We start from the raw sequence: 12,503 nt of genomic DNA, 5'->3' as shown, positions 1-12,503 counted from the left end.
ATGCACACAGTTATTTTTAGTCCCTCATAGTTTCTTTGCATTTTGTTTCTCAAGGAGACATCTGTCCAGATGCAAGCACTGTAGCAAAGGGTTCCAGGTCCCAGGTCTCAGGTCCCAGCCTGTCTCATTATTGCTTTCAGCTATCTGGGCTTCCAAGCAGTTCTGCAAGAACTTACTGAGTTGCTACTGCTTACCAGGCCCCGGCACTCTGGGTACAGAAAGGATCAGGGAGTGTTGCTTGCCCTCCTGGAACTGAAGCTGCCGTGGAAAAGACAGAAGGAAGTCAGCAATTATGACTTGGGATAGGACTTCCGGATACCCAGGTGATGTGATGACACAGCGTGGGAACCCCAACAAAACCTGAAAAGGCAGAGGTATCAAGGAAGGTTTCTTGGAGGAATTGGCCTTTAGGCCGAGGATCTAAAGATGACTGGCACTTAGCTGGGGAGGGCATACTTGGCAAAGAAAATGGGATGAGCAAAGCACTAAGGCACGGCACAGTGTGCTTTCATGTGGGAAGTCACATGAGATTCCTTAGGGAATGAGGCAGAATATTACTACAGATAGGTACAAGTGGGGTGGGTGTGGGTGTCTGTGTGTGTGTGTGTGTGAGAGATGTGTTATAAGCTGATCAGTATTGGAGGGTGCCTTTGGGTGGGGAATGAGAGTGGAGATGTTGGCAGGGCTGGGCGTGGGAGATCTTACATGGCTTATACTCTCATGGTACTGGGGAGCCACTGATTATAAAAGGGAAAGGGAGAAACCCTCCTCCTTCTGCTCCTCTCTCAGTGAAGAGTCATAGTCTGAGCATGTGTGGGCAAGAGAGGCTGAGACTTTAGGAAGCAAATTCAATACGCTGCTTGTTGATATAATGTGTACAAGTGGGGAGCATATTTCCAGGGGCAATTTATCTCTGTTGTAAAAAAATAACCTTCTTTCCTATTATACTAATAATATATTTGTTTTGAAAATTTGGAAAATATGGACTAGAAAAATGAGCAAAAATTTAAACCTGCAATTCCATCCCCTAGCGATAAATCTGTTAGTATTTTATTGTATATCTTTCCTGTCATTTAAAATTACATAACCATGATTCTTATATAAATGAGATCATAGTCTGCACACTGATTTATCAGTTGCTTTTTCACTTAGCAATAGAGCATTAACAGCCTCTGCATTCATTTCCTAGGGCAGTCGAAACAAAGTACCACAACCTGGGCGGATTAAAACAATAGAAATGCATTGTCTCACAGTCTGGCGGCTGGAAGTCTGAGATCAAGGTGCCTGCAGGGCCATGATCCCTGTGAAACCTATAGGGGATGCGTCCTTGCCTTTTTCTAGCTTCTCGTGATGGCTGCCAGTTGTTAGTGCTCCTTGCCTTGCAGGTGCATCACTCCAGTCTCTGCCTTTGTTACCATATGACAGTCTCCTTGTGTGTCTGGGTCTTCACATGGCCTGACTCTAGATACCTCATCTTAACACATCACATCTGGAACAACCCTATGTCCAAATAAGGTCACGTTCTGAGGTCCTGGGAATTACTGTATGACTTCAACATATCTTCAACAAACTTCATACAAGTTTCTCTTGCCATTCAATATTCTTTCATAATATGAGTTTTTTAAATTGAAGTATAGTTGATTTACAATGTTCTGTTAGTTTCAGGTGTACAACGAAGTGATTCATATATATATATGTATATAAATATAAATGTATATGTATTCCTTTTCAGATTCTTTTCCCATATAGGTTATTACAAAGTATTGAGTATAGTTCCCTGTGCTATATAGTAGGTCCTTGTTGTTTATCTATGTTATATATAGTAGTGTGTATATGTTACTCCCATCCTCCTAATTTATCTCTCCTCCTTTCCTTTCCCCTTTGGTAGCCATAAGTTTGTTTCCTATGTCTGTGAGTCTGTTTCTGTTTTGTAAATAAGTTCATTTGTATCATCTTTTTTAAGATTCCACATATAAGTGATATCATACGATATTTGTCTTTCTCTGTTTGACTTACTTCACTCAGTATGACAATCTCTAGGTCCATCCATGTCAGTGCAAATGACATAATTTCATTCTTTTTTTGTGGCTGAGTAGTATCCCATTGTATATATGTACCACGTCTTCTTTATCCATTCATCTGTCAATGGACTTTTAGGTTGCTTCCATGACCTGGCTATTGTAAATAGTGCTGCAATGAACATTGGGGTGCATATATCTTTTTGAATTATGGTTTTCTCCAGATATATGCCCAGGAGTGGAATTGCTAGATCACATGGTAGCTCTATTTTTAGTTTTTAAGGAACCTCCATACTGTTCTCCATAGTGGCTGCACCAAGAAAATATTCTATTTTATGGATGTGCAAATGTCCAGGGGTCAGGCCTGCCTTATACTGAATATGCAATCTGTGTCCTGTCCTTGTCCAGCTCTGTGTAGTGACAGTGGCCATCACCCTCAGTACAGTGATGCTGGCATGGCCTGAACTCACCAGAGCTCCCACTGCCCACTAGTTCCTACTGACAAAGAAGGACAGTGGACTCGGGCTCTTCCAAGTCTTTTAAACATAAAGGCAAAAATCAAAAGGGAAGCCTCGTGTAGTCAGATGTCTGTGGATCCGAATTGCCCCCCGGTGCAGATCCAGCTCATCCAGATGTGACCACATGTTGGAAGGCACCCAACAGTAGGCTGTGATTCATCAGCTCCTCAGCCGAACCCAACAATTGTTTTATTCAACTTGCTTTATGAGTGTAGGCGAAAAACTTCCAGCCCAGTTTCTTAGGATGTCACCAATGATCTCAAAGGCTGTTGCAACAGACCAAAAGGGAAATTTGTTTGTTTGTTTTAAATCACAGACTCTCTCTTTTCCGAGCAGGGAAGCTTCAGAAGCCCGTCTTGATGAACCCTCAAAGCAACAGTACTGTGTAAGTATCGCCTGCTAGGGACGTAAAGGGGGTTTCCACGTACATTCCCACATTTGATTCTCCAAATACCCCAGCCCCACAGGGCAGGCGTGTTGTTACGTGAGGTTCTGAGCTGCCTTGACTCGCCCAAACCTGCTCAGCTTATAACCACACCACCGTGGGAAGTTCACATTGTAGACACAATCTTACTTAATCTTTCCCCAAAACCTGGGAGGGAAGTGCCATGCCCTGCCCCCTTACAGAGATGAACAAAGGAAACCTTAGAAAACATGCTGCTTTGCTCAAGCTCACAGAGCTGGCCTTGAATCCCACTGCCCGACCGCCAGGTGACATTGGTAACCACTAGTCTATCCTGTACAGGGCCAAGACAGGCCCAGACACCCTCGCTGACTCTGGACTCTTTTTTTCCCCCGTGACCTCATCTGGCTTCAACAGTGGGGCTTTATCTCCATTTTCAATTGGACAAGATAATATTCAGTATATACCCTTGGGGGCATTGCCCCGATTCTCTTACTTATGATAGGCAAGGACTTCTGGTGGCTGGGCCTGCTGACAAGAGGGGTATTATTTCAAGATTTGCCAGATCAAGGGGTAAGTGTCCTGTCACATGATGGGAGGGAATCTTTACTGGGGGCTCACAGGTCCCCAGAGTGTTCACAGATAGTCTTTAGGGGTATATACATGTGAAGATCTTACGAGCATATGCATTTTTCTGGGAGTCAGTCCATGTCACCCCTCATGAGAATGTAAGGTCTTTGTGACCCAGAAATAAACCCAAAGCAAAAAACAAGGCATATTGTTTCATGTTTGTATGGCAGGCTTTCTGGAAACCACCATGGTTTTCTATTAAGCAAGGTCTCCTGCCTTTGAATATGGCAGTAGACAGAGTACTCGAAAGAGAACTCCCCGCTGGGCAATCTGCAGATGCTTAAGAAACACAGGGTGGGGAAGATGATGCTTGGTAGAGAGAGCTCTGTGCCCTGGTTTGAGGAGGAAATGGGGTGATGCGTCCAGAGACCTCCGACGCTTATCATCCCAACACCATCACCAGCACCTGGGGCTCTACCTCCAGAATATGCCTGGGATTCCTGCCCTGCTCCCCATCTGCTGCTGTGGTCTCACGGTGATCCTGCCTTCCTGGTCCTTGAAGCCCTCCAGGGGTGTCTCGCTGCCCTCCGAATACATCTAAGCTCCTGGCGATGGCTGCAAATCAGAAATGACCTGCCTGGTTCCCTACATTCTCTTCTGCTTTCAACCCACTCCGGCCACACTGCCTTCTACCCTTGAACCTCCAGCTTGCTCCTTCCTCACGCCTCTGCGTTTGCTGGAACCTTCTGCCTCTAGATCTTTGCAGGACCACATCCTCCTCATCAGTCAGGTGTCTGGGAGATGCTGCCCCTTGAGAGATGCCTCCATTCTAAGGACCCCATTCTAAGGGAACATGTGTTTCCTTTCTTTTCCAAGCTTTATCACCATTAAACAATGATCTCCTTTATTTAGTATCTAGCTAGCCTGTAGGCTACAAGCTCCATTGGCTTGTCTGAAACTTAGAGCCTCAATAAATACATGTTGAGAAGGAAGGGCTGGGCAGGTGGGCAGATGGGCAGGTGGTCAGTGTTCTCCTTGAAGCTGAGGCTCCCCAGATCTTACTTGAGGGAAGCCTGTAGTAGCAGAGTGTTGGAATGTTACGGGGACTGACAGCTTCCTCCAAAGCACGGGAGGCTCATTTTCACCCCACTTAGTAGTGAATTATGTTACCTGCTGGTGAGGGTGATGCCACAAGGCCGTAATTAGTTCCCTGATTATTCACAATTGAAGCGATCGTGGCTGACGGATGGTGTTCGCCACAGAAACCTGTAGGAGAGCCAGGCCATTTGGCAGCTACCGCATTCCCAAGAAGGCAGATCAATTTCCGTTTGATTTGTTTAAAAATAACAAACAAACAATGTGGAGCCGCTTGCAAGGTTTGGGTTCGTCCTTTTCTGAAATTTGGGGAAAAGAGGCAGTTTGAAATTGCCAGTTAGGAGAAGACGGGCTCAGTTGGATTCCCCTATAATCATAGCTAATAACTGTATTTTTCTACTACTAAACAATTCTGTTATTTTAAAGCTTCTAGTTTGCGAGCTGGCTAAATGATGCTTGGGGACTGGCCATGGGGAAGACTCCTTCCGAAATGCAGCAGTGAAGCCCATTTTTTCCCACCTTGTTCCAATTTTATCACAGGCTGACAGATGATCCACTGATCCTCGTGGGGAGAGATACTGAATGGGTGAGATGTCTTAAGAAGCCTGGAAATGCACATGTTTCCCTGGAATACAAAGGGCACCCGTATTTCCTCTAGGGTCATGAATTTAAAACCCTTCTTCTCTGCCTCAACTCACTCTTAATCTGGGCTCTTCCTTGACCTGTGCCACTTTCCAAATATCTAAATATGTCCCTTTCCCAACTAAATCCTTCACTGACTTCCCACAGCCATTAGTTGGTGCCTGAACCACTTAGGTGTCTTGCATGGCCATGTCAGCCTCTTCCCTACCTCCTGGCCCCATCTTCCCCATACCCATTGATACCCCACCCCCTTTACCTTCATGCTCCCAAATAGTGAATTCGCATCTGCATGTAACAGAGTGCTCCAAGTTATGGAGTCTGGGAGCCAGGATGCCTGGTTCTTATTCTAGCTCCACTACACATCAGCTGTGTGACCTTGGCTGAGTCATTTGACCTCTCTGGGCCACTTGCCACATCTATAACATGGGAATAATAGAGCATTTTCCTCTTAAGGTGACTGTGAGCGTCAAGCGCATTCATGGTTGTACAGTGCTTACAGCAGTGGTAGCAGTGGTTGGTGGATGCCGTGTGCTCAGTGGAGGTGAGTGGGGAGTATTGCTCCTCTACTGTGCTGTGTTTCTCTTTGCACACACTGTTTTCTTTGTCTGCATCTCTTTCCCCAATCCCTTATTCTCTCATCTGACTCATCTTTTGGTTTTCTCTTTAGACATTTCCTCTTCCTGAAATCCTTCCAGATCCCATATCTGTGGGTTAGGTGCTTTTCTCTGATTCAACAGCACCCTCAACTTCCTCCATCACAGATGTCATCCCCACTGTATTATTTAATTAAAATGTTTATTTCAAAATAATTTTAGGTTCACATGCTGCTATAAGAAATAATACACAGCAATCCCATGTACCCTTTACCCAATGCCAAACTGTGGTCCATACAGACTAGAATATCGACCTTCGTACAGTTCAAGATACACATTTCCATCATCATAAGCATCCTTCCAGTTGCCTTTTTATAGCCACGATCACTTCCCTCCAGCTATCACCGCCACCGTAAACTTTGGCAACCATTCATCTGTTATCTGCCCTCCATTTCTATAAATGTGTCATTTGAGTGTCTTATGAGTAGAATAACAAAGTAGGTAACACTTAGGGTTTGAAGTTATTCGTTCAGTGTAAGTCTCTTGAGATTCATCTATGTTGTTTCCTAGATCGGTGATTCCTGTGTTTTACTGAGTGGTATTCCGTGGTGGAGAGATACCAAAGTTTTTATACAATCCTATGTTGAAGTCTGCTTGGGTTGTTAGTGGCTAATGTGGAACATAAGCAGGGTCAGAGAAACAATCGGAAGCCATAGAACCTTCAATGAAATGATGAGTCTAACACCCTCAATGTCATTACTTCTATTTCTAATTCCATGAAGTCTCCTGACTGGGCACTGAGACCATGTTGATTGGAAAACAAACTTGTAAAGGCTTTTTTCAGGAGAATTCTACCACATACATAGAATACAAAATTCCTTGGCCATCAGCATACATGAAATTAAAAAGTGACTTTACCATTAGCACACTGGCAAAAATGGGTGCATATCCACAGAAAGCTTTTAAAGATTGTACCATGTTACGGTTTGTATCAGTAACAGTAGAGGAAACCTGTGTGGCCGTCAACTGGGAATGCTTCAGAAATCACAGCCATGTGTTACATAGAATATAATGTGACAAAGTTAAATGGGACAGATACATATTTAATTACCTGAAAATACAATAAATTCCTCTGGAGAGAGAGAATTCCTTATGGCAAACTTTCACATTTAAAAAACTATGTAGTTGACATACAATGTTATATTTCAGGTGTATGACACATTGATTTGATATTTGCATGCATTATGAAATGATTACCATAATAAGTCTAGTAATCATTTGTCCCCATAACAAGTTATTACAATAGTATTGACCATATTTCTAATACTGTATATTACATCCCTGTGAATGATTTATTTTATAGCTGGAGGCTTGTACTCTTAATCATCTTCACTAATTCCCCCCTACCATCTTCCTGTCCTCTGGAAACCACCCATCTGTTCTCTGTAGCTATCAGCCTGTTTTCTTTGTGTTTTGTTTGTTTGTTTGTTTTGTTTTTAGATTCCATGTATAAGTGAGATCATATGGTATTTATCTTCCTCTGTCTGATTTATTTCACATAGTAAAATAATTAGTATAATACCCTCTGGGGACTTCCCTGGTGGCGCAGTGATTAGGAATCCGTCTGCCAATGCAGGGGACATGGGTTCGAACCCTGGTCCGGGAAGATCCCACATGCCGCAGAGCAACTAAGCCTGTGTGCCGCAGCTACTGAACCTGAGCTCTAGAGTCCTCGAGCCACAACTATTGAGCCCATGTGCCACAACTACTGAAGCCCATGCACCTAGAGCCCGTGCTCCACAACAAGAGAAGCCACTGCAATGAGAAGCCCACGCACCACAACAAAGAGTAGCCCCCGCTCGCTGCAACTAGAGAAAGCCCACGCACAGCAATGAAGACCTAACGCAGCCAATAAATAAATAGATAAATAACTAAATAAATTTATTTAAGAAAACCCCTCTGGATCCATCCATGTTGTCATGATTGGCAAGATTTCTTTTTTTATGGAGGAGTAATATTCCACTGTATATATGTACACACATCTTTTTTATCCACTCATCAGTTGATGGACAATTAAGGTGCTTCCATAGTGTGGCTATTGTAAATAGTGCTGCAATGAACATTGGTGTGCATATGCCTTTTTTTCCCCCCAGTGTTTTTGTTTTCTTCTGGTAAATACCCGGAGTGAAATTGCTGAATCATATGGCAGTTCTGTTTTTAATTTTTTGAAGAATCTTCTGCGGAAAAGAGTGGATTCACCAATTTACATTTCCACTAACAGTGCACAAGGGTTCTCTTTTCTTCACATCCTCACATGTACTTGCTCTTTGTTGTCTTTTTGATGACAGTCATTTTGACAAGTGTGAGTTAGTATCTCATTGTGCTTTTGATTTGGAGTTCCCTGATGATGAGGGATGTTAAGCATCTTTTCATGTGTCTGTTGACCATCTTATGTCTTCTTTAGAAAAATGTCTAGTCAGGTGCTCCACTCATTTTTAAATAGGGTTTTTTTTTTTTAATGTTGAGTTGTATCAGTTCTTTGTGCATTTTGGATATTAACCCCTTCGCAGATACATTGTTTGCAAACGTCTTCTCCCACTCAGGAGGCTGCATTTTCATTTTGTTGATAGTTTCTTGTGCTGTGCAAGAGCTTTGTAGTTTGATGTTGTTCCACTTGTTTATTCTTGCTTTTTTTTTTCTTTGCCTGAGATCCAAAAAAAATATTGCTAAGACCAGTGTTAAAGAGCATACTGCAAATATGTTTTCTTCTAAGAGTTTTAGGGTTTTGGGTCTTAACATTTAAGTGTTTAATCCATTTTGAGTTTATTTTTGTATATAGTGTGAGAAAGTAGTCCAGTTTGATTCTTTTGCATGTAGCTGTCCAATTTTCCCAGTACCACTTATTGAAGAGGCAGTCTTTTCCCCATCGTATATTCTTGCCTTCTTTGTCATAGATTAATTGACCATATAAGTGTGGGATTTTTTCTGGGCTTTCTATTCTCTACCATTGATCTGTGTGTCTGTTTTTGTGCAAGTACTGTACTGTTTTGATAACTGTAGCTCTGTAGTATAGTTTGAAATTAGGGAGTGTGATGCTTCCAGCTTTCTTCTTCTTTCTCAAAATTGTTTTGGCTCTTCAGGGTCTTTGTGTTTCCACACAAATTTTAGAATTATTTATTTGCATTGTGTGAAAAATGCCTTTCGTATTTTGATAGGGACTGCATTGGATCTGTAGATTGCCTTGGGTGGTATAGTCATCTTAACAATATTAATTCTTCTAGAACGTGAACATGGTATATATTCCTTTTACTTCATTTATTTTTTTAATTAATTAATTAATTAGGCTGTGTTGGGTCTTCGTTGCTGTGTGCAGGCTTTCTCTAGTTGTGGTGAGCAGGGCTACTCTTCATTGCAGTGCTTGGGCTTCTCATTGTGGTGGCTTCTCTTGTTGCGGAGCACAGGCTCTAGGCAGGTGGGCTTCAGTAGTTGTGGTGCATGGGTTCAGTAGTTGTGGCTCACAGGCTTTAGAGCACAGGCTCAGTAGTTGTGGCTCATGGACTTAGTTGCTCTGTGGCACGTGGGATCTTCCTGGACCACAGATGGAACCCGTGTCCCCTGCATTGGCAGGCAGATTCTTAACCACTGCACCACCAGGGAAGTCCCAAGCATGGTATATATTTCCATTTGTCTGAATCCTCTTCAATTTCTTTCATCAATGTCTTATACTTTTCAGAGTACAAGTCTTTTACCTCCTTTGTTAAATTTATTCCTAGGTATTTTATTCTTTTTGATGCAGTTGTAAATGGGATTGTTTCCTTCATTTCTCTTTCTAATAGTGAGTTATTAGTGTATTTCTATGTAACAGACTCCTGTGTATCATTCTAGCAACCCGCAGCTTCATTGAAATCATTTATTAGTTCTAATAGCTTTTTGGTAGCATCTTTGGGATTTTCTACATATAATATCATGTCATCTACAAATGGTGACAGTTTTACCTCTTCCTTTCACATTTGGATTTCTTTTATTTCTTTTTCTTGTCTGATTGCTGTGGCTAGGACTTCCTATACTATGTTGAATAAAAGTGGTGAGAGTGAACATCCTTGTCTTGTCCCTGATCTTAGAAGAAAAGCTTTCAGCTTTTCACCATTGAGTGTGGTGTTAGCCATGAGCTTGTTATATATGGCCTTTATTATATTTATTATTAGAGGGTATGTTCTCTCTATACCCACTTTGTTGACAGTTTTTTTTTTTATCATAAATGGATGTTGAATTTTATCAAAAGTTTTGTCTACATTTATTGAGATGATCATATGATTTTTATTTTTCCGTTTGTTTTAAGGTGGTGTATCACATTGGTTGATTTGCAAAATTGAACCTTCTTGCATCCCTGGGATAAATCCCACTTGGCCATGGCATATGATCCTTTTCATGTGTTGTTGATTGCTTACCTCCACTTTGTTTAGTTCTTTTTCTAAGGTCACGTATGTCTCGTTTCTTCATATCAAACACATCCCTCTGTCCCTTCATTTTGCCCAATTCTCTGTGTTTCTTTTGTGTGTTACACAGATCAGTTATGTTCTCAATCTTGAAGAAGTGATCTTACATAGGAGATATCCTATGGGACCCAGCGGCACACTCCCCTCTGGTCACCAGAGCTATGTGCTTTTGTGGTGCTTATGTGGGCTGCTTGAGCCCTTCTCTTGTGGTGGGGTGATTACTGTGGGCACTCTGGTGGGGGGGCAGGCCCCCAACCTGGGTGGCTGTGAGGCTGTGTCCTGTGCAGTGACTGTGAGCCCATTGGAGGGCCAGGTAGGCTTCTTGCATGGTTGACTGTGTGTCCCAGGGGAGTGTGGGTCTGCTGCTGGCCCACTGGTGGCTGTGGCCGGGTCCCTGTGTGGCTGTCTATGCAGCCTGGGGTTCTGGGTGCTGGTGCTGGTCCACTGGTGGGTGGGGTTGGATTCCTGGTGCTAATTCACTAAAGGGAGTATTTTTAAACAGTGTTTGCCAGTGCTGATGTTATCGCAGTAGAAAGAGCTCCCCAAAGTGGCTGCCCCCGTGTCTATGTCCCCAGGGGGAGTCTCAGTGCTCCTGCCTCGCCAGGAGGCTCTCCAAGATGGGCAAGTGGGTCTGACTCAGGTTCTTTTCAAACTACTGCCTCGGCACTGACACTCAGAGCAGGCGAGGTTTTGTGTGCCCTTTAAGAGTGGAGTCTCTGTTTCCTATAGCCCTCTAGCTCTCCCAAACATAAGCCCCACTGGTTTTCAAAGCCAAACATTCTGGGGGCTCCCCTTCCTGGTGCAGGACCCCAGGGCTGGGGAGCCCAATGTGGAGCTTAGATCCCTCGCTCCTTGGGGAGAACCTCTGGGATTGTGATATTTTTCCCTTTTGTGGGTTGCTGAGCTGGTGGTGTGAGTCTTCACTATATCACTTCTCAGTCCTTCTTACCCATCTCATTGTGGTTCCTTCTTTACATCGTTAGCAGTGGAAGATCTTTTCTGCCAGCCTTCAGGTCATTCTCACGGGTAGCTGCTCCATAAGTAGTTGTAATTTGGTGTATCTATATCAGGAAGTGAACTCAGTGTCTTTCTGCTCTGCTGTTTTGGCCACCACCTTGCACCTCCAGTGTATTTTAGTTGCCTGTTCATATGCCCGTCTTACCTACTAACCCAGGGTTTCTCAACCTCAGCACTATTGACATTTTGGGCCAGATCATTCTGTGTTGCAGGGATCTCTTGTGCAGTGTAGGATGTTTAGAAGCATCCCTGGCCTCTCCTCTCGAGATGCTGGTAGCATCCTTCCCCCTCCATCTCAGTTGAGACAGCCAGAAACATCTCTAGAGGTTACCAAGTGTCCCAGGTGGGGACAGGTGTGAAACCATCCTTGGTTTAAACCACTTCACTAGACTGTAGGCTCTGGGAGGACAGGAATTGTGTCTATCTTTCTCATCCTCAACCTCTAGCACCTAGAATAGCATCTAGTACTTATTTATTCCTTAATAAATGTTTGCTGAATGAAGATTCTGGGCTGAGTAGCAAAGCATGCCTCAGGCAAAAGTCAGAAGACCTGAATTCTCATCCTGAATGTGCCAGTGACTGGTTATGTAACCCAAAGCCACCCTTCCTCTATGTTCTGAGTTCGGGTCTCTGAAACTGACATGGATGGGCATGCTGGCCCCTCTGAGTCTGGCTGGGGAGAGTGGCATCAGTATTACCTGGCCTTGGTTAGACTTGCAAATTATTCTCCTCCTCCCCAGACCCAGGGAATTGACGTCTCTGGGTGTGGAGCCCTGAAATTTATGTTTTAACTAGCTCTCCAGGGGATTCTGATTCACGCTTCAGCCGTTCTTACCCCTGGCTGATCTTAGAATTTGCCTGGAATGGTTTTAAAGCTGGGATGCCTGGGATGCTAGGTTCCCCCTCCAGCCCCTTTCATGAGCCGCTCTGGTACTGGGGCCTGGCTATTGGCATGTCCCACCTGCCTCCGGCGATTCCAATGCACAGGCAGGCTTGACTCTCAGGATTGCTCTCTCACTGCAGAAAAGTTCTACTGCTCTGTGCTTCCCAGCTGAAACCTTTTGGAAATTGCATTCACTCTTTCGGCCCACCAGAGGGCCATTTACAGCACAGAGAAGAGACAAGGTTATCATTTGTGGGCAAGGGCACTG

At 43.7% G+C, this 12,503-nt stretch overlaps 1 long non-coding RNA gene across 2 annotated transcripts; it reads left to right on the top strand.

Moving 5' to 3' along the window:
• Nucleotides 1–221: 221 nt before the first annotated feature.
• On the top strand, nt 222–5,787 carry LOC130860072 (uncharacterized). Of its 2 annotated transcripts, XR_009055368.1 has the most exons (4): nt 222–323; nt 2,873–2,921; nt 5,031–5,190; nt 5,700–5,787. It is a non-coding gene; the product is annotated as an uncharacterized LOC130860072 (long non-coding RNA). The 2 variants fall into 2 exon arrangements; XR_009055367.1 differs by lacking the exon at nt 222–323 and having other exon boundaries at nt 2,817–2,921.
• The last annotated feature ends 6,716 nt before the right edge of the window (nt 5,788–12,503 follow it).

Source organism: Hippopotamus amphibius, chromosome 9 (assembly GCF_030028045.1).
Source record: "Hippopotamus amphibius kiboko isolate mHipAmp2 chromosome 9, mHipAmp2.hap2, whole genome shotgun sequence".
Classification (NCBI taxonomy): Eukaryota; Metazoa; Chordata; class Mammalia; order Artiodactyla; family Hippopotamidae; genus Hippopotamus; species Hippopotamus amphibius.
Note: the sequence above shows the minus strand (reverse complement) of the source record. Positions and strands in the feature narration are given on the sequence as shown.